The 21,223-nt window shown below is 40.4% G+C and overlaps 1 protein-coding gene across 2 annotated transcripts in view; it reads left to right on the forward strand.

The window, feature by feature from the left end:
* Nucleotides 1-21,223, forward strand: part of CDKAL1 (CDK5 regulatory subunit associated protein 1 like 1) — a 718,226-nt gene that overhangs the window by 190,688 nt on the left and 506,315 nt on the right. The window lies entirely within an intron of this gene.

Consider the following 21,223-nt stretch of genomic DNA (forward strand, 5'->3'; position numbering starts at 1 on the left):
TGCCAATGGAGATGAGAAGAAGGGCTTGGATTTGAATTCTGTTTTGAAGGTAGCCTTTGGAGGTAGATTGCACAAATGAAAAGAAGAGAGCAATCAGGGGTAACTGCTTATTTCATTTGGTTTTGGTTTGGCTGGGTCTGGGTTGAGTATTGGGCATATGTTGGCACCATTTAACTGAGATGAGAAAGAACAGAAGAGGAGTTTTTCTTTTTGTTTTGTGTGGGGTGGGGTGGGTGTGGGAATGAGAAATCAAGAAGAATTTGTTGGTTTATACTTGATTTGAGGAATTTACTAGATACCTGAGATGATATGTTATATGTATGAGGCTGGACTTTGGCATATAAATTTGGGAATCATTGTACTATAGATGGTGTATAAATCCATGGGACTGCAGAAGATCACCCAGGGAATATGGGTAGGCAGAGAAGAGAGAACCAAGGACTAAGAGTGTGCTCAGGAGGTTGAGGAGCACTGATTAGTAGAGGTGGAAGAAGTCAGGGCGAGTGTTTTAGTGAAGCACATTTCCAGAAGGAGGAGTGATCAGCTGTGTAAGTGTTGCTGAGAAGACTGAAGATTGACTTACTGGATTTGTCAATAGGGAACTGATGGTTGTTCTGATGAGCAGTTTCACTGGAGAGGTGGACACAGAAGACTGATTTGAGTGGGTTTTAAGCAGAATGAGAGCCAAGGAAGTGAGATAGAGTACTTATTGCGTTTTAGGGGAGGTTTGCTATAAAGGGAAGCAGAAATGGAGCTAGAGCTGGGCGGGGGTTGGGAAGACGTAGAATCAAGGGAGAGTTTGTATTTTGTATTTTTAATACAAGATATGTGTATATATGTATGCTATTGAGTCTGATCCATTATAGAGGAAAAAACTTTGTAGAAGGGAAAAGGATAATTTACAGGACCAAAGTATGACAGAAAGGCTAAGATCTAGCACACAAGCAGAAGCATCAGGCTTACTTGGGAGTGAAGACAGCTGATCTGTTGTAACAGGTGGGAAAACTAATATGTTGATACAGAACAGGTAGTTTGAGAGATATGATGGTGTAAAGAAACAGTAGTTCCTTCTTCTTGTTTTTATTTTCTCAGTGAAGTCAGAAGCCACGTAATTTGCTGAGACCCTTAATGGGGAAGGCCTTGTTAGAGCAATATAAAATATTTTATTTTAAAAATGCCACTTTAGAAATGTATTATTCGCTTAGTTGTAGCTTTGTGGTTGTTATTGTGGTTAGCAATATATGTCTAAATATATTTTATTTAAACGGGGAGAGTTGAGTTTCCCTGGGCCACATATGGCATAAATCAGGAGCCCTCACCACCTTTTTTGTGTATGGGGAATTTGAAATCTAGAAACCTTGTGTTTTTTGCCTTCTCCCTCTTCTGGTTCTCTAATTTTTCATCAGGCACAGTAGAGAAGGCGAAAGGATGGTTTCATTTAGTTCAGTGTGCTCATTCAGCTGTTCTGCGGTCTCCAGGTCTTGAGAGTTGTTGAGCATAATCCCTTGCACAGTGAACTGTCCCAGCCTTGTGAAATCCTAGTGGCCTGCCACTCTAACACAGACGACTGAGTTGAGATGTTCTTTTTGTTCAGGTTGTAAAGTGAAGTGCCACCCTTCAGCAGGTAGAGATTATATACATTATTCTGTTTTCTTTGAGGACTCCAAGTGCCCCTTTTAGCTGTAAGTAGTAGAGACCAACGTTAATTCATCTCTCAATGTTGTATTCCATTTTCCAGTTCATTTCTCTGAACCACATTTTCCTCATCTGTGGAGTAATAATTCCCCACTCATGGGTTCTTCATCAGGCAGCTTATGATGCATATGAAAATTGTTCTGGAAAAGCCTAAAGAGTATAAAAAGAGAAATCCTATTGTCATGGTGGTAATTTTGTTATTCTCTAGAAGACGTTGACAGTTCCCTAGGACCACCCCTTAAACTCTTGTTTTTCATCTTGCAGAGGCATCCATTTCTTGTTTTATTTCTTCTGTTAGGGGCTTAGTATAGTGACTTGAGTATTGTTTAGGGTTTTGATATATGGGGTTCAAATTTGCATACTCCAAACTGGGGGTGAAAGAAAAGAAGCTGAATATATTGTCTGTTTTCAAATAGTTTATTATTCTTCTAACTTTTTAAAACCACAAGCTTCCCTCTTATCACATTTTCACAAATGGATATATGAAAGCTGGTAGAAAAAGCTTGAATTTAAGACAATAAAATGAACTTTTTTTCTTATGTTTTTGTTTGCTAATTTTCAAATCTGCTAGAGATTAGCATCTTCTGTTAGCAAGGTGTAAAAATTGAATGCAGATTGCAGCTTTTGGGAGAGTGTTCAAAAATTTTTTTACTTTTTAATAATTAAAACTTACTATTTGGAAAAGAAAAAATGTCTAATGATGTAATCTACTACTGTGATATTTCTTCTTAATCCTACTTCTGGGGGCAAATATTTCCCATCACAATAATAGATTTTTAGTCCTGGAAGAAACCTTAGGGTTCATCTTTTTAAACCATTTTCATTTAACATGTGAGAAAATGAAGACTCAGAGAAGAAGATTTGTCTTTCTGTCAGTTCATGGCAGAGTCTGGATTCAAGTTGAGGTCTCTAGACAGTCAGTGTGTAGGGTTTTCCTTCCTGAACCATCCTGCCTTTTAAAGTTTACAGTTATGTTCTCAGAAAGAGAACAGTGAAGTTACCCAGACACAGTAGAGGAGGGGGATAGGCAGATGAGTTCTGTGTCCCTTTTGTGCATTTAATTTGCCTCAGTCTTCTCAATGGTTTTAACTTATTACCACAAAATATAGAAAACAAACAGGTTCTTTGAGTTGTGCTCTCTTTGAAAACTCTTTAATAATAATTTTGAATTATTTGGTCTTTTTAGTGTCATCCTAGTTACTTCTGATAAGGATGGTCGGAGGACAAAATACCATTTTGTTTCCACGAATACAAGTATACATAGGAATTCTTTCAGCTAACTGACATCGTATTTATACGCCATGGGTTAAAACCACTTTCATGTGGGTTCTGAGATACATAGGAAGGTTGAAAAGACTTTAGAGACAGCTACCACGGTTTTATTTCTCTTCTCCTTTTTGAGGACTGGGAAATCTCAGGTTATTTAATTTTAGAGTATTTTTAATTAAAATATTTTATGTTTAACCTCTGTTGTAAAATACAATAAAAATTTTAAAAACCACACAGAAATGTATAGTTTAGCGAATTAAGTCAGGTAACCTGTAGCTCTTACCACCAGCTCAAGAAATGAAACATTGCCAGACACTCTGGAAAACCCTTTTATGTTCCCCGTGAAAACCACAGATCTCTCTCTACCTCAACAAGTAACCATTCCCCTGGCTTTTATAATGCCCGCTTCTTTATGTTTCCTTATGGCTTTTTCCCCTGCTTGTCCTTAGATAATAAAGTTAAATCTTGCTCATTTTAAAACGCCTGGTACAGATTTTAAATATTTCTTAATCTACAGGCTCCCCTCCATTTCTTTCTATTCCTTACAATTTACCTGTTGGAGAACCTGGGCCTTTTGACCTGTAGCCTTTCCAGAGTCTGGATTTTGGTGATTGAATATTCAAAGGTGACAAGATCATGGTTCTCTGAGGATTGCCTTCCTCAGGCGATTGGCTTCCTTATGGCGTAGGGAAGTTACTGGTCTTCTTGATGCGGTTTTGGGCCCTGTGGTGGCTTTAAGTCATTTGGTGGCACTGTTCTGCTTTCCTGGTTGCGATGCTAATGGTTACAGCCCCATATATAGGCATTTTTTGTTTGTCTACCTTTTCCTTTAAAAACAATTTGTACAAATGTGTGAGGTACATGTGAAATTTAGTTACGTGTGTAATGCATAATAAAGAAGTCAGAGCGTTTAGGGTGTCCACCACCCACGTACAGCACATGTTTGTTAACTGTAGTCATCCTACTCTGCTATCAAATATTGAATTTGTTCCTTCTAACTCTGTGTTCATACCATTTAACCCACCTTTCTTCATCGTTTCTTCTCTCCAGTCACCCTTCCCAGCCTCGGTTATCTGTCTTTCTTTACTCTCTACTTCTTTTTTGTTTTTTTGAGAGAGAGTCTCACACTGTAGCCCAGGTTGGAGTGCAGTGGTGCAGTCTCGGCTCACTGCAACCTCCACCTCCTGGGCTCAAGTGATTCTCCTGCCTCAGCCTCCCGAATAGCTGGGATTACAGGCATACACCGCCAGGCCTGGCTAATTTTTGTATTTTTAGTAGAGACAGGATTTCACCATGTTGGCCAGGCTGGTCTCGAACTCCTGACCTCAAGTGATTTGCCCACCTCTGCCTCCCAAAGTGCTGGGATTACAGGTGTGAGCCACCATGCCTGGCCAAATTTTGTTACTTTATGTAGAACTACTTTTATATTGAGAGCCATACTTGTGGCCTCAACTTACTTGCAGGTTACTCTGGAAGCCAACTCCTATGAAGGCAGGGGACTCAAATTATCATTTGTCCATCTTAATTATGAAGGCCAGCTTTCATTTGCTGTGAAAACAACACGGATAATTTGGGAGACCATAATACATTCTCAAATAGTTTATTCAAGTAAAGTATGTTAAAAATGAGGGTTTTTTCCCCCCTGACTGTACCCTCAAGATTTTATTGTCTTCATCATAAAAGATGATGCTTAGAACTAATTTGGCTCTTTCTCTTCTTTTCTCCTCCCAGTTCAAAATGCTTGATCTCTTAACAGCCAGCTTTCTCTTATATTTGCAATTGGGCTCAAAGCACTGAAGCCTCAACACAATCTTCTTTTTAGATGTAGCCTTTTCCCAGAATTCCAGAAAATGGGTTTAATATTCCCACCATAGCCACTCTGCTTCCTGTCATAATGCTGCTTACCCTGGGCATACATAGAATCCTTGTAATAGAGGCAAGAGGCAGAGAAATTCTAGACAGACAGGGGCCAGTCCCTGGTGAAACCTCACTATCAAAAACCAAAACGAAAAAACAGCCTGAAACCCGCAGCCCAAAGTGAGAACTTCTCTTCCTGTTTGCCCACTCTCTTCTGGTTGGTTCTTTCTGATTAATGCCTTTTTACCAATTGAATGCTGCCTTTTCCAGAACTACCTATGACCTGCCCTGCCCTGTTCCTATGCCTATAAAGACCCCAGACTCAGTTGGGGGAGAGGGAGAGGGAGCTGGAGCCTGACTTCAGGGAAGATAACCTGCACTTGCCGTCCCCTCTCCACCTCCTCATTCTGCTGAGAGCTGTTTTCATTGTTCAGTAAAATTCTCTGCCTTCACCATCCTTCAGCTATCCACGTGACCTCATTCTTCTTGGATGCTGGACAAGAGGTTGGGACCCATCAACCGTGGGTACCCAGAAAGGCTGCCACACCAGCCCTTTGCCCTATCCAGTGGAGGGCAGCTGCCCCATGCGATGAGGCAAGGGGCCAACTGAGCTGTTAACACACCGCTGTCCATGGACAGTGGAACTAAAGGAGCACTGTAACACCCGCTCTGGGGCTTCAGGGTCGCGGGCACCCTCACCTGGAAGCCACTTCAAGGGCCAACTGAGCTGCTAATACACTGCTCCCTGCGGATGGCAGAACTAAAGGAGCACTGTATCACCCCCTCTGGGGCTTCGGGGTCATGGGCATCCTCACCTGGGTGCAGCTGTGTTCCCCTTGAGGCGACATGCCTGGTCTGGCCATGGACCCCGCACGGAGCTTGCTTCTGTGTTGGCGTCTGGACCCGCTGGCCAGGTCCCGCACTTGCTTGCTCATGTGTTCCCTCCACAAGGTGTTGAGTGTGGCGGCTGAGTAGAGGGGGCACCCCTGCTGGGAGTCCAGTGAAGGGGCTGAGGAAAATCCTGCATCACTCGCTCTTCTTGTACTGTGTCATTTTGTAGGGTTGGTGCTTGCCACACTTGTTACGGAAAGTTTGATGGTTTTTAGGAATGTTCACCATGTTTATAGGAGTGCTATGGGAACAGAAAGAAAAATGAGTTTTTTTAAGTGTCCTAAAATACTGTTAGTCTCTGCCTCTTGCCCCTTTAGTGGAACTTTTCGATTATGCAGAATTACAACTTGCTGAAGCCCAGTTGAGGTAGCTTTGAAGGAAGTTTATTTCTTCTTTTGCCTCTATTCAGAGGGTGGGGAATTTTGTGACTATGTAAATTTGCTAAGGAGACATGATTTCAGATTCTTATCTTTCCCAGGACTCAAGTGGCTTTTGCTTTGCCACTTTTTTTGCTGTTGTTTTTGAGACAGGGTCTTACTCTCTCATTCAGGCTGGAGTGCAGTGGTGTCATCTTGGCTCAGTGTAACCTCCGCCTACCAGGTTCAAGTGATTTTCCCACGTCAGCCTCCCGAGTAGCTGGGAGTACAGGCATGCGTCACCACGCCTGACTAATTTTTTTTTGTATTTTTTGGTAGAGATGGTGTTTCACCATGTTGTCCAGGCTGGTCTTGAACTCCTGACCTCAAGTGATCTGCCCCCTTTGGCCTCCCAAAGTGCCGGGATTACAGGCGTGAGCCATCACCTCCAGCCAATTTTGTATTATTTTGAATAACAAAGGGCATTTTTGTTACTCCCTGCAATGGAGTAGTTTTTACATTAATGCCTTTTCTTTTTGAAAAGTGACTTTGATAAAGATGTAAAAAAACTTTGTAAAATTTTGTTTGATAACCTTTTATGAGTTAAAAACAAATTTTAATTCAGATTATATGGCCAATTCTTAATATGAGACCAGGTACAGTAGCTTACACCTGTAATCCCAGCACTTTGGGAGGCCAAGGTGGGCAGATGGCTTGAGTTTAGGAGATCCAGACCAATGTAGGCAACAAGGTGAAACCCCATCTCTACTTAAAAAAGAAAAAAAGAAAAGCTGAGAGTGGAGGTGCGTGCCTATAGTCCCAGCTACTCGGGAGGCTGAGCCTGGGGGGCGGAGGTTGCAATGAGCCAAGATCATGACCCTGCATTCTAGCCTGTCTGACAGAGTGAGACCCTGCCTCAAACAAACAAACAAACAAATAAATTCGTTTGGCTGTGTCTTCCACCTGAAACCAGATTGGGATCTCTTAGTACTACAGCTCACATAGCATTCAGGTAGATGGAGCTAGAAAAATAAGCCCAGGTGTGCATTTTCCTTCAGGACTTTTTAACACTAAGATAGAATATATAAGTATCTCATAAACCTTATCCCTTTAAGTAAATCTTTAGTAGGAACCTAAATTGTAAATTTCTTCCTTCTCTACCCCAAAATATAGATGGATGTCCTCATTTAATTTTAGTCATTCTTGGTGAATGTGATAATTAGGGTAAAGTACAATGAGATGTGCAAATTGGATGGTGAATTCAGTAAATGTAACAGCTGATCAGGGCTTCTCTTCTCAGTGTCACTTTATGAAGGTGTTCTGATATACTGATATATTCTTGAGTTTCCTCCCCGCCTCCGCTTTTTTCTTTTCTCTCTTTCTGCCCTTGTTGAAAGATATTAACTTCTACAGTGTTGCTGTGAGTAGAGTATCAGGATATTGATCTTAGGGGAGGTGAACTAATTATAGATTTTTTTTTTCATTTTATGGGGATATTCTTCATAATAGGAATAGAGAATACATGACATATACTTGAGATTACTTTTGTTAATCCCTTTAAGAATGGAGCACTTTACTTTACCTTGCTTAACAAGAAGGAAATAATTGATTCAGATGCTGCATGCTATGCAAGGTGAGTTTTGAATGCAGTGAGGCATATATGCAGTGGTCTGACTTCTGTAAGCCTCACTCAACTGACTTTCCTTTGGTTCTTAAAGTTTCGCTGAGGACTAGCTGGGCACGGTGGCTCATGCCTGTAATCCCAGCATTGTGGGAGGCTGAGGCAGGTGGATCACCTGAGGTCGGGAGTTCAAGACCAGCCTGACCAACATGGAGAAACCCTGTCTCTACTAAAAACACAGAATTAGTCGGGCGTGTTGGCACATGCCTGTAATCCCAGCTATGCGGGAGGCTGAAGCAGGAGAATCGCTTGAACCTGGGAGACAGGAGTTGCGGTCAGCTGAGATCATGCCATTGTGCTCCAGCCTGGGCAACAAGAGTGAAACTCCGTCTCAAAAAAAAAAAAAAAAAAAAAAATGTTACACTGAGGACTAAACTCTAACCCTTTTTCTCTCTTGCCCAAATTCTTATCTCAGGGATCTAGGGAGTCACACCCTGCAAACCCTGTAAATTTCGTCAGATGGGTTTTATTTAACCCTATGTAATATGTCTTACTTTTCAGCCTGACTCTGGCATAATATCACATGACAGATAAGAAAAATCAAAATATTTTCCCCAAAAATACCTTTTTTCCCCCCATATCTTAAAATGGCCCTGCAAAAGTCATCTTTTATGGGGGGAATATTTGCATCTGAGAGTCTATCACCTTTTGAAGGTCTAGATAGGAGACATTTGCCATTTATTTGTCTCTAAGGGTGGCCACCTGTAACACCTTGTCTGCAGAATAACCTTGGTCTCCACACCCCCCCAGACAGTTCTGTTGATTCCAGGTCTTAGATAATAACTCTTTTGACCAATTGTCAATCAGAAAATCTTGGAAACCATCTATGACCTGTGTGACCTCCGCCCCCCCCACCTGCTCTCCAATTATCCTACTTTGCTGCACCAATCCAATATATACCTCACATGTACTGACTGATGTCTTATATTTCCCTAAAACATATACAGTCAAACTGTAACCCAGCAACCCTGGGCAGGTGTTCTCGGGACCTCGTGAGACTGTACCTGAAGCCATGCCATGTTTAGCACATAATAAACTTCTTTAAATATTTTGGAGTTTGACTCTTTTTGTTGACAACACAAAAATACCATTGAACCTTACATTTCATGGTATAGGGGAGTGTCATCCCAAAGACTCTCAAGATGGCTAAATAGTACAAAGGAGAACTTTTTTTGGTGATACTGGTATGTAAGCTGAGAAGAGGAAGTCACCAGCATAGACTGAAGGTGCTCTCTCTCTTTAGAGGAAAAGGACAGACTGTATTTTATGCCTTACCAGTTCTGTATTACACAATGGAGTCATACATATTCAGCAGGTTTGGGGGAAAAGCTATACATATTTATGAGGGGAGCCGAATACATGCATAATGAATAAACATATATGTAACATATATCCCATATTCACTTTGTGGTGGGGTTTTAGCATTAAAATGAGGTGGAATTTCACCATTTATGTCAAAAGGTGAACAATAGCACACAAAGACTTGGTGCAGCCTCTCTAAGCTAGCTGAAGCTGGTTTCTGGTCTCTGGTAGCTTATCAGAAAGAATGTTCATAAGGCCTATCATCTGTCCAATCAAGCGGCCTGGGTTGTAAATCAGTTCTGATAATTTGCCTGATAGCTCCTATCGTTAAGGAGTTAAACAAGAGGGTGGTTATTCTTGTAGCCGTAGGAATTTAGAAACATGCCACGCCAGCCAGGCCCTGAACCCTTGACCCACAGGTAACTGTTTCCTTAACCTTAGGGTTTGTCTTAGTTGATGAAGGGGCATCATTTTGATCTTGCAGGTCACAGGAGGAAAAAAAGCTCTTCCACTACCCTCTTAGGCTCAGTAGCTGAGGACTGTGAATCAAAATGATAAAGGACAGATTAACAGGAATAAAAAAATACATATAATTACATATAGATACACAGGATTTAGCAAATAAATGTGACTTAATGACACAGTTAGAATTTGGGGCTTCTATACCATCTTAACAAAGGGAATGAAATATAGAGAAGAGTCTTGTTAGACAAAGAAGAAAAGGTTTGGGGCTTCTTGATGGGGTAAGTTGTGGGAAAGGGACTAAAAAGGATACAGTAAATAAGGGTCATTTGTAAGGTTTTTTAAAATGCAAACTAGAGTCTTTTCAGGTGCCAAGAGTTGTTTCAGAGTAGTTCTCTTCCTGATACTGGAGAGGGAGACACCTTTACAAATGGAACTTTATGTCCTGTTTTTAGTAAGATGGGGGAAGGACAGGGAGCTTTTTTTCTGTGTCTCCTTTTTCTTAAATGCTTTCAGCTCAAAATAGTCCTTATGCTATAGTGGCATATTTTTGGATGGTATATTCTTGTCCCCTTCCATGAGTCAGTTTCGAGGTGACTGATAATATTACACCAGACTTTGTAAGGGCCATATTTGGACCTGCAATGAGTTCTGTCGTATTTGAACTCAGAACATTAATTTTTCTTTTGCTGTTTTTCACTTAAAAAGATACTAATTTCAAAGTATGTTTTATAATGTGTGCAATATAGTACTGTAGTACTGCATACATATGATTTATATGTAACTGCATGTATTTGGGGTACATGAGGGCTTTTCTGTTCTTTGCTTTTGTTTTTACTGGTGAGTACCTTCATAAAATGTCTAGTGGCCACTGGTCTGTGAACTTATTTGTGTTTATTAATGTACAAATAATGTTCAAACCTTTTATTTAAGTGTTAATGTGTATTTCTGTATAATTTGTATATTTCAGTGGAGGGTGGTCTTTCCAACTTCATGTGTATTCTTTGAAGCAAAAATTCCTCTTGGTATCTGACAGGCATCTAAGCTTATATTCTGTGCATGATAGGCACAAAATAAATATTCATTAATGAATTTCAAAAATCATATATAAAAGGAAATTGTTGATTTCCATCATTTACTCCAGAAATTTTTATGGATTAATTACAAAGCAGTTAGAAATGGTGATGGTAGATTGAGTAGATAAGTTAGAAATTGACATATTGCAAAGTAATAGGTGACACCTACAAAAGAAAGAGAAGAATGAATAGGTATGGCTTACTGAGATTATTTATTATTGGACCACACAGCTTGATGGAGCTTGGTAACCCCTAGCTTAGGGCGTTAATATTTTGAAGCAAAGGGTAGTGATAGATGATATCCAGTAATGACCCTGTCTTTACTTTGACCTTGGACAAGCCATTTAATCTTTCTTATCCTCAGTTTCCTTTTTTATAAAACGAAATGACAGGGCTAGAAAGCTTTTGATGTCTTCTAAAAATTTGAAATTCTACATGTACTCTGATGATCTGAGGCAGTCACCTACAAAGTCACTTAGATTCGCTATATTCTATGTAATAAGAAAGATAAGCATGTCATGGAAACATTTTCATTAGAATGATTACTTGTTTTTCTTTTCTTTCCTTTCTTTCTTTCTTTTTTTTTTTTTGATGAAAAATGATTTGGGATGTGGTTCAGTTTTTTGAGATTAAAAGGGCAAATTTGGATGAATAGGTGAAAGCTATAATGAATTAAAGTTTTATAATAATAACATGGCATTTGTGATATGGAAATTTTAAAGTAATGAACTCCCTGCATCTGATGAAATAAAGCAGAAGCCACGTGACCACTTATCCGGGATATTGTAGAAATTATTGACCAGTTGGGTAAAATCCATTCAAACAGGCAACCTTCCTATCCAAGAGAAACTCCCCTAATGTTGGGGAACTCTTTGAGGTTACATAAAGCAAGTTAGGCAGGTAGATAGAGAGCTACTGTTTATGGCATCTGTGTCCTCTTAAGTTAGTCTTAATCTTGGGATGATGCCTTCCAAGGAGCTTGTGAGGATGCAGCCTTACCACTGCTGCTGGGGAACTCTTTCCTCTTGCTCTGTTTTGGTGTCAGGCTTTGAGAGTTTCTTCTTTTTTTTCTTAATGTCTTATCCAACAAAGGTAATTATTTACAGTTTGGACTATTTTCTTTCACAGTGTACCTTTTCTACGCATGTATCTTTCAAAATCTACAATTTTCTATGCATGTACCTTCTTTATGAAAATTGGACATAGTTACGTCCTGTTCAATAACTTGCTGCTTTCGTGTAACCATATATTGTGGACACATTTCCTTGTCAGCACTTGTAGATCTCTATAATTCTCTGTTTATAAAGTACTTACTGCATGGCAGCACTTTTAAAGTGCTTTTCACATATTAACAACATTTAACCCTCATGACAACCTCATGAGGTAGGAACTTCTATTACAGGTGAAGACACTGAAGCACAGAGAGGATAAGTAATTCCCCTACAGTTATATAGTTAGTAAATAGCAGAGCCAGTGTTGGAACCCAGGCAGCCTGGCTTAAGTCTGGGGGCTAACCATTTTACCACCCTGCTTCTCAAATGACTGTAAGGTTCCTTTATGCGCCTATGCCATGATTCATATTAGCTACTCCTCATGGTTGTACTTTGAGTTCTCACCTGTTTCCTTTTTGCTACTACAATGTGCCAGGCATATTCTAAGTCTGGTAACATCCTTTTGGACTGAAATACACAAAAATCCCCATCTTTATGACATTCATGCTCTGGAGGAAGGAGGTGGTTGGAGACAGACTATTAAACGGTTAAATAAGAAAATTACATTGGCCTGGCACAGTGGCTCATGCCTGTAATCCCAGCACTTTGGGAGGCCGAGATGGGCAGATCACTTGAGCTTAGGAGTTTGGGACCAGGCTGGGCAAAACCCTGTGTCTAAAAAACAAAAAACAAAAATCAAAAAGTATCTGGGTAATGGTGGCGTGTGCCTGTAGTCCCAGCTCCTTGGGAGGCTGAGGCAGGAGGATCACTTGAGCCTGGGAGGTGGAGGTTTCAGTGAGCTGAGATGGAGCCACACCCTGAAAAAAAAAAAAAAGGAAAGAGAAAGGAAGGAAGGAAGGAAAGAAAGAAAGAGAGAGAGAAAGAAGGGAAAGGAAAGGAAAGGAAGGGAAGGGGAGGGGAGGGGAGGGGAGGGGAGAGGAGGGGAGCCAGACCCAAAAAGAAAGAAAGAAAGGGGGGGAAGGGAGGGAGAGAGGGGGAGGGGAGGGGAGGCCACACCCGAAAAGAAAGAAAGAAAGAGAAAGGAAAAGAAAGAAGCCAGACCCGAAAAGAAAGAATGAAAGAGAAAGGAAAAGAGAAAAGCCAGACCCAGAAAGAAAGGAAGAAAGGAAGAAAGGAGCCAGACCTGAAAAAAGAAAAAAAGAGAAAGAAAGATACATAGAGCCAGACCCGAAAATAGAAAAAGGAAGAAAGAAAGGAAGAGAAAGAAAGAAAAGAGAGAAAGAAAGGGAAGGAAGGAAGGAAGGAAAGAAAGAAAGAAAAATAAATTACATGGTAGAGGAGCAGATGAGAAGTACTATGAAAAAGAAATAGGCCAGGCGTGGTGACTCATGCCTGTAATCCCAACACTTTGGAAGGCTGAGGCAGGCAGATCACTTGATGTCAGTAGTTCGGCCAGCCTGGTCAACATGGTGAAACCCCGTCTCTACTAAAAATACAAAAATTAGCTGGGCGTGGTGGAACGTGCCTGTAATCCCAGCTACTTGGGAGGCTGAGGCAGGATAATTGCTTGAACCCGGGAGACGGAGGTTGCAGTGAGCTGAGATCATACCACTGCACTCCAGCCTGGGCTAAGAAGCAAGACTCCGTCTAAAAAAAAAAAAAAAAAAAGAAGAAGAAATAAAGCATGGAAGCAGCCAGTGGTGTTGCTGTGGGTGTAAGGGTTTTAAGCAGGTAAGAGGGTGACAGGAGCAAAGTTGAGGCAGATGAAGGAAAGTGAACCACGTGGACATCTGGGCCAAGAACGTATCAGTGGAGAAACGGCAAGTGCCAGGGCTTAATGTCAAGTGCATGCATGACTTTTTTTCAGGAACACTCAGAAGGCCTCTGTGGCTGGAACAGAGTGAATGAGGAAAGAGTGGGAGAAGATAAGGGAAGGAACACAGAAGGGAGGGATGCCCAGGTAGTTAGAGCTTCGTAGGCGATTCTTATGAACTGTTCTTATGAGATGATGATATATGAAACGATTTTGAGGAGAGGAGTACCATGTTCTGGCTTCTGTTTTAAAACAACCACTGCTGTGTTGAGACCAAAGTCTAAGGGAATGAAGATGGAAGGCAGCAGGGAAAAAGTGTTACTGGCTTAGACCACGGTGGTAGCTGTGGGGGTGGTGATAAGTGGTTTAAACCTGGACATATTTCTGAGGTATGTTGAAACGTGGTATATTTCTGAGTGGGATTTGCTGATGGATTGAGTGTAAGAGAAGTTAAAAGTAATTCTAAGAGTTACGGGAAGAACTGGAAGGATGGACTTGCTGTTAACTGATTGGGATTAATTTGCACAAATGACTTGACACTGAATTTTTAAATCAAAGAACAAACTTATGGCCTTTAGTGCTTTAGATACAGCTTTTAAGTCACTAGCCTGAGAAGCTAGGTAGTATATATGCTTCATTATCTTGAAGGATTGTAGTTTAAGTTGTAGAGAAGTGGAAACGTGTGTCATAGAGACAAGCTGTCTATCAGGTGACATAAATAGGTGTTGACAGTAATTTTCAGGGTATGAAAGGTTCAGTTTGGCAGGTTCAGGAATTTGATTTTTTAGGTTTACCTAGAGTTAAATGGGCCCAGGCACAGAACTCATAAGTAACCAGTCTCATCCATTCAGTTTGTCATGGAGCCCCATCAGACCATAGCCAACAGCAGCCAGCCTCCCAGGATGACAAGGATCTCTCCCCTTACCTTGCTGCCAGGGCATCTGGGGAAAGATTTCCAGGGAGGATGACCTGTAGCAGCCAGCCTGGTAGGATTCAGAAGCATCTTCTTCTCTCTTTTTAAAAATATTAATTTTTAATTAAAAAAAATTTTTTTTTGAGATGGAGTCTTGCTCTGTTCCCCTGGCTGGAGTGTAGTGGCACAGTCCAAGCTCACTGCAACCTCGACCTTCTAGGCTCAAACTCTCCCTGCACCTCAGCCTCTTGAGTAGCTGGGACTACAGGTGTGTACCATCTTGCCTGGCTATGAGAACCATCTCCTTCTCCTTTCTTTTCTTTTCTTTTCTTTTCTTTTCTTTTCTTTTTTTTTTTTTTTGGAGACAGAGTCTCGCTCTGTCGCCCAGGCTGGAGTGCAGTGGCACCATCTCGCTCAATGCAACCTCTGCCTCCCAGGTTCAAGCGATTTTCCTGCCTCAGCCTCCTGAGTAGCTGGGATTGCACCTGTGCACCATGACGCCCGGCTAATTTTTTTTTTTTTTTTTTAGTAGAGATTGGGTTTGGTCATGTTGGCCAAGCTGGTCTCAAATTCCTGACCACGCGCACCCGCCTCTGCTTCCCAAAGTGCTAGGATTACAGGTGTGAGCCACTGCGTCTGGCTGACAAGCATCTTCTTATAAACCTAAGGAATCATTCCTATTGTCTGCACTTGGTTCACTTTGGAGCCATAAGGCTAGTTAAGCCCCTCTGGTGCTTATTTTATTTTTACTGTACTTCTCATCCATTACTCATTGTGCAAGCACCACAGTCACCATTTTCTAATTTCTGCAGGTACCACCTTTGACTTTTTTCCATCGTTTACTTTTCCCCCCATCATTTTCCCCCTGTAGTTTCTTTTTTAAACTTTGTGTGTGTGTGTCATTGAATTTCTCTTTCTATAATGAACCAACTTTTTAAACACCCTCAGCCTCTTCACAGAAGTCTATATCTGTATCCTCATTTCTTCCCCTTAAAATCCACAAAACCTTCAAATTAATCTTTCACAGACGCTTGTTGCCCTTGTAAAGCAGATGGAAACACAGTAACAGGTTGCAGTGTAGGTTGGGAGGACTCTAGTCTCAGCTGCTCAGCTGCCCCAGTGCCCCTGACCTTGTCCCTCAGGGACCTCAGTGGGAGTCAGGGTGATGAAGTCATGCTTGAAGGGAAAACCACTTTTCCTGCATTACATTGATAGCCTTGGGTCTCTTGATAAGGGTGCATGATGACTGTCCCACAGCTACTTGCAGCTGTTCTTGCCACCTGCACATCTCTGTTCTTCCATTCTTCCCTTTTACATGAAAAGTTGGCTTCTAAAGCATAGTTCTTCCTTCTCGCTCTAAACTGTGAACTTTAGATCAGTGGCTATCTTTGTATCTTTATTTTTCCTTGTGTCTGGCATGTGATACATGAACAAATTGTAGAATGAAAACATGAAATGCTTGTGAACAAAAGTTCTCTGAAAAAGGGATTTGGAGGAAACAGATTTTATTCCAGTGAACAATTTGCAGCCTTTAGTGTAAAACAAAGGTGCGTTCTAGAGAATGAAGAGGCTTGAGTTTTGTAACAAAAGTTCCCACCCAGGTTTCCAATGAGGTCCATTTGTGCAAATGAAGGATTGAAACTTGCTTAGTTCAGATTGGCAAACACAACTGAGTTCCGATTGTTGAATGCAATTGGGTTTTTGAAATGTGATATTCACGGAACCTGGAGATCTTGGGTGCTCATGCTGGCTCCAGCACTAACTATGGAAACTGTGGGAATTTAGGCCTCAATCATTGCATCTTCTTAAATCTTAATCTTCTCATCTGTGAAATAAGGGAATGATATTTTGTCATCTTTATGTATTTTTTATTACGCTATGAATGTTAAGATTTTGTACAGGCCAGGCACGGTGGCTCATGCTTGTAATCCCAGCACTTTGGGAGGCTGAGGTAGGTGGATCACTTGAGGTCAGGAATTGGAGACCAGGCTGGCCAACATGGTGAAGCCCCATCTCTACTAAAAATACAAAGATTAGCCGTGTGTGGTGGCCCACGCCTGTAGTGCCAGCTACTCAGGAGGCTGAGGCAGGAGAATCAATTGAACCTGGGAGACAGAGGTTGCAGTGAGCTGAGATCATGCCACCGCACTCCAACCTGGGCATCAGAGCAAGACTCTGTCTCAAAAAAAAAAAAAAAAAAAAAAAAGATTTTACACAAATTGTTTCTTCCATTTGGTTTTTGGAAGACAACAGGGAAAATCTTCTTTATGTTTTCTATATTACTCAAGTTAATGCTCTAGACAAGAGTACATATCTTTATTTAGAAATATGTTTCAAGAAAAAATGACCCGTTATATTAAATTTATATTCAGTTTTTATATTAGCATTTCAAGACTATCTGAAGACATTGAAATTAATACTATTTTAAATATTCTTAGGGTATTATTCTTATCACCATTCATATTTTGCAGGATAAAAGGTTTTAAAAATATGTCTGTGATGGGTACATTTTTAAAGGAAAATTTTTAAAGGCTTTTATTAACCTGAACAAAGCTAACTAGACAAAAAGAACAAGCTATAAGAAGGGACTGTTGAGAACAAAAATACTCTGTGAATTTGCATTAAAACTTTGCTACTTTATTTGGTGACTTGTAAAGTCACCAAATAAAATCGTGTTAATATTCGTGTTAATCGTGTTAATATTCCATGACGGCTATGATTTTGGCTTGGATTATAGTTCTGGTCTGCCTTAGAATTTTAAAGCCAAATATTAAGAAATAATGAAATTTTTTTTCCCCCAAAGCCAGTGTAATTCCACATCATTGCCCAGGCTGGTCTCAAACGCCTTCCTGGACTCAAGCTATACACCTGCCTAGGCCTCCCAGAAAGCTGGGATTAAAGGGGCAAGCTGCTGCACCTCTTCTCTTTCTTTTTTGAAATGGAGTCTCACTCTGTCACCCAAGATGAAGTGCAGTGGTGCGATCTTGGCTCACTGCAACCTCTGTCTGCCTGGTTCAAGCAATTCCCTGCCTCAGCCTCCCGAGTGACTGGGATTACAGGTGCATGCCACCATGCCTGGCTAATTTTTTTGTACTTTTAGTAGAGACGGGTTTCATCATGTTGGCCAAACTGGTCTCAAACTCCTGACCTTAGGCAACCCACCCGCCTTGGCCTCCCAAAGTGCTGGGATTATAGGCGTGAACCACTGCGCCCGGCCTTCCCTTTTTTTAAAAACTAATTTCAACTTCTATTTTAGATTCAGTGGGTGCATGTGCAGGTCTGTTACATGGGTGTTATCAGTTCATTTTCACACTGCAAATAAAGACATACCTGAAACTGGGTAATTTATAAAGAAAAGAGGTTTAATTGACTCAGTTCTGCATGGCTGGGGAAGCCTCAGGAAACTTATAATCATGACGGAAGGCGCCTCTTTACAGGGGAGCAGGAGACAGAATAAGAGCTGAGCAAATGAGGAAGCCCCTTATAAACCATCAGATCTCATGAGAACTTATTATCATGAGAATAGCATGGGGGAAACGACCCTCATGATTCAGTTACCTCCCACCAGATTCCTCCCACGATATGTGGATATTATGGGAACTACAGTTCAAGATGAGATTTGGGTGGGGACACAGCCTAACCATATCAATGGCTATATTGTGTGAATTACTTAATCATGCACCTCAATTTTTCTTTTAACTTTTTGGTGTTCTTATTCCCTTAAAATAAGCCTTCACCTGTTTCATGTCATGAGAACATTATCCCTGAGTTGTTATATATTGGCTGTACTGTTTTCAAGTATTCTGCATAACTAATTACATAATGGTTATTACCCTGATTAAGTGCTATGTAAGCGCTAACCACAGATCTTATTGTCATAGTATCATTGGTTCTTTGTTTTCACACTATTATTTTTGATCGTATAGAAACGTTTGTACACCTCCATAAAACTGTAACGTTTTATATTCAATTAGATTCTCTCACACTTTGACACTGCTGCATCCACTGTCATCAACTATCACTTTGAAATCTGTCCTTATTTATTCTCATTCAGCCAACTTGCATTTCAGAGATTTGATGGGCATTGCTAGAATCTCAGATTCAGTGTGTCCTATGTGAATTTATTACCTTCTATCCCAATACTCAGTCAGCTCTGACAACCAGTGGAACAACTGTTTCTTTGTTATTGTTTTTTTTTCTCTCTCTCTCTCTGTTTTCTTAAGCTGTGGATTAGCAAACTATGACCTGCTGCCTGTTTTTTTAAATAAAGTTTTATTAATATTAGATGCCCATTTATGTAAGTATTGTCTATGGCTGCTTTTGCACTAAGGTGGCAGAGTTAAGAAGTTGCAACAGAGACCTTATGACTGGCAAAGCTAAAAGTATTTACTTTCAGGCCCTTTATAGAAAAGTTTGCTGACCCCGCTAGGTGTGGTGACTCACGCCCGTAATCCCAACACTTTGGGAAGCTGAGGCGGGCGGATCATGATGTCAGGAGATCGAGACCATCCTGGCTAACACAGTGAAACCCCGTCTCTATTAAAAATACAAAAAATTAGCTGGCGTGGTGGCGGGTGCCTGTAATCCCAGCTACTCCGGAGGCTGAGGCAGGAGAATGGTGTGAACCCAGGAGGTGGAGCTTGCAGTGAGCTGAGATCGCGCCACTGCACTCCAGCCTGGACAACAGAGTGAAACTCTGTTTCAAAAATAAATAAATAAATAAATAAGAAAAGTTTACTGACCCCTACTTTAGACTAAAACTTTGGCATTACCTTTGATTCCTCCTTTGGTATTTTTCAAGTATATTCTAGCAAGAAAATTAATCTCCGTTTCTTTAATCATCATCATCTTTTAAAAAATCTTCCACATGCATTCTAGTTCTCTGATCCTTTTGTCTAGGGTATTAAATTAATTTCCTCACCTCCTGGCTTCTTTTCCCCTTCTATCTAGGGCAAACAGAAAGTGAATGTCAATGTCAAATCTATTGACATTTTACACTCTGTCACCAATGTTACGTTCTCAAAGTTCCACTCTGCCACCAAAACTTAAGAGATTTCCATATGGCCCACGAAATCAGAGACTCTCTAGTCTCTTAAGATTCTTTTTACAATATAAGCCTCTCATTCTCCCATATACAGAAATTATTTCTATTAATATAATGAAATGCTTTTCTCCTCCTTGTCTTTGTTCATGCTGTAACAACTGCCCTTAGCTTTCTCTGCCTCTATCTCCATTTTTCCTACTCCTGTCTTGCCAATAAAATCCTCCTAGATTTCTTCGTGAAGCTTTTTCCTGTGTTTTCCTTTCTGCATGTTCTTTTCCTCTTCGTGGTATGTTAGCTATCCATCTCTCTGTCACCAAGGGCACCTTACTCGATGCTGTGTTTTTTATGTTCTTTTATATTTCAAATATTGTAAACTATAAGCTCGTTGAGTGCAAGGCACTTGTCTTCTTCATTACTGTGTTCTCTTAAACACTCAGTGTAATAATGTCTTAGAGATGCTTAATAAGTATTTGAATAGCATTATAGGAAGTAAGCTTTTTAAATTTGGATTTAATTATTAGTCATCTCAACATCTCTCTTGGATGTTTGGCAGTGATTCTATGTGTTATAATGAAAGTTCTTAAAGCAACTTGATGTTAACTTCTTTGTATACATGGCTAATGAAAATGGAAAGTTTTTTTTTTGTTTGATAAGGTATTTCACATTTAATACAAGAAAAGTATTTATGTGCAATGATGTGCTTGGTACTGATAAAAAGTAAAACAAGGTGCAAAGCCAGACAATAATTCTCTTGGATGTGTTATGCAATCTACCAAAGTCAGATTTGTTTTTATTTCGTTAACAAGCTTTTTCAGGATTCCAAGAAGAAAAATTATATCAAAGTGTTCTAAGAAGCTATTGAAATGAAATGCAGGTGCTGTTAAAATAGTATTTTGTACTCTATTCATTTATTTAATCATTCTCTCTGTACTTCCCAGAAAATTTTGATGTGGCTGTTTATCACAAAGAGCCCAATTTTTTGTTGGCATCTAGTTTTGAATTTGTACTCTTGAAAAAGTTGACAAAGACAAAAAGGTGTGCCAGGCTTGGAGACCTTTCACTTTATAGTATTAGAGTTTAATGTCACACCTACCAAAACTGGGCTGCTAATACCCTTACCTTTCTCAGTTGGTTTCAGAAACCTAGAGGTTGCTTGTAGTGGTGGGAGGAGCGACCCAATTTGGTACATAATACTCGGTGCCCAAAGACTCAGCAATAAAGGTGAACAAAGCATCAAAACACACTCCAAAACCCATACACATGCAAAAGAATTAAAGACTTGAAAATTTAATTTTAAGATGGGCAAAGGATTTGAGTAGTTTCTAGGAAAGAATATAAGTTCTACTTTGTTCACTACTGTCTTCTAGCACAAAATAAATGTTGTCTATGTATACACATACCCGAATGAATAATGTCACATCAAACATATTGCTAGAACTCTCTTGAGTAAAGAAAGGCTTTAAAAAAGCCATATATGTATAGTTCTGAACCAGCATTTCTACTTAGTTTTTTTTTTTTTTTTTTGAGACACGGTCTTGCTCTGTTGCCCAGGCCACAGTACGGTGGTGCTATCATCATCAGTGGTGTTCACCACAACCTTGAACTCCTGGGGCTTCAGTGCTCCTCCTGGCTCAGCCTCCAGAGTAGCTGGGACTACAGACGTGCCCCACCATGCATCGCTAATTTGTTTAT

The sequence above is a fragment of the Rhinopithecus roxellana genome, chromosome 4 (assembly GCF_007565055.1).
Source record: "Rhinopithecus roxellana isolate Shanxi Qingling chromosome 4, ASM756505v1, whole genome shotgun sequence".
NCBI lineage: Eukaryota > Metazoa > Chordata > Mammalia > Primates > Cercopithecidae > Rhinopithecus > Rhinopithecus roxellana.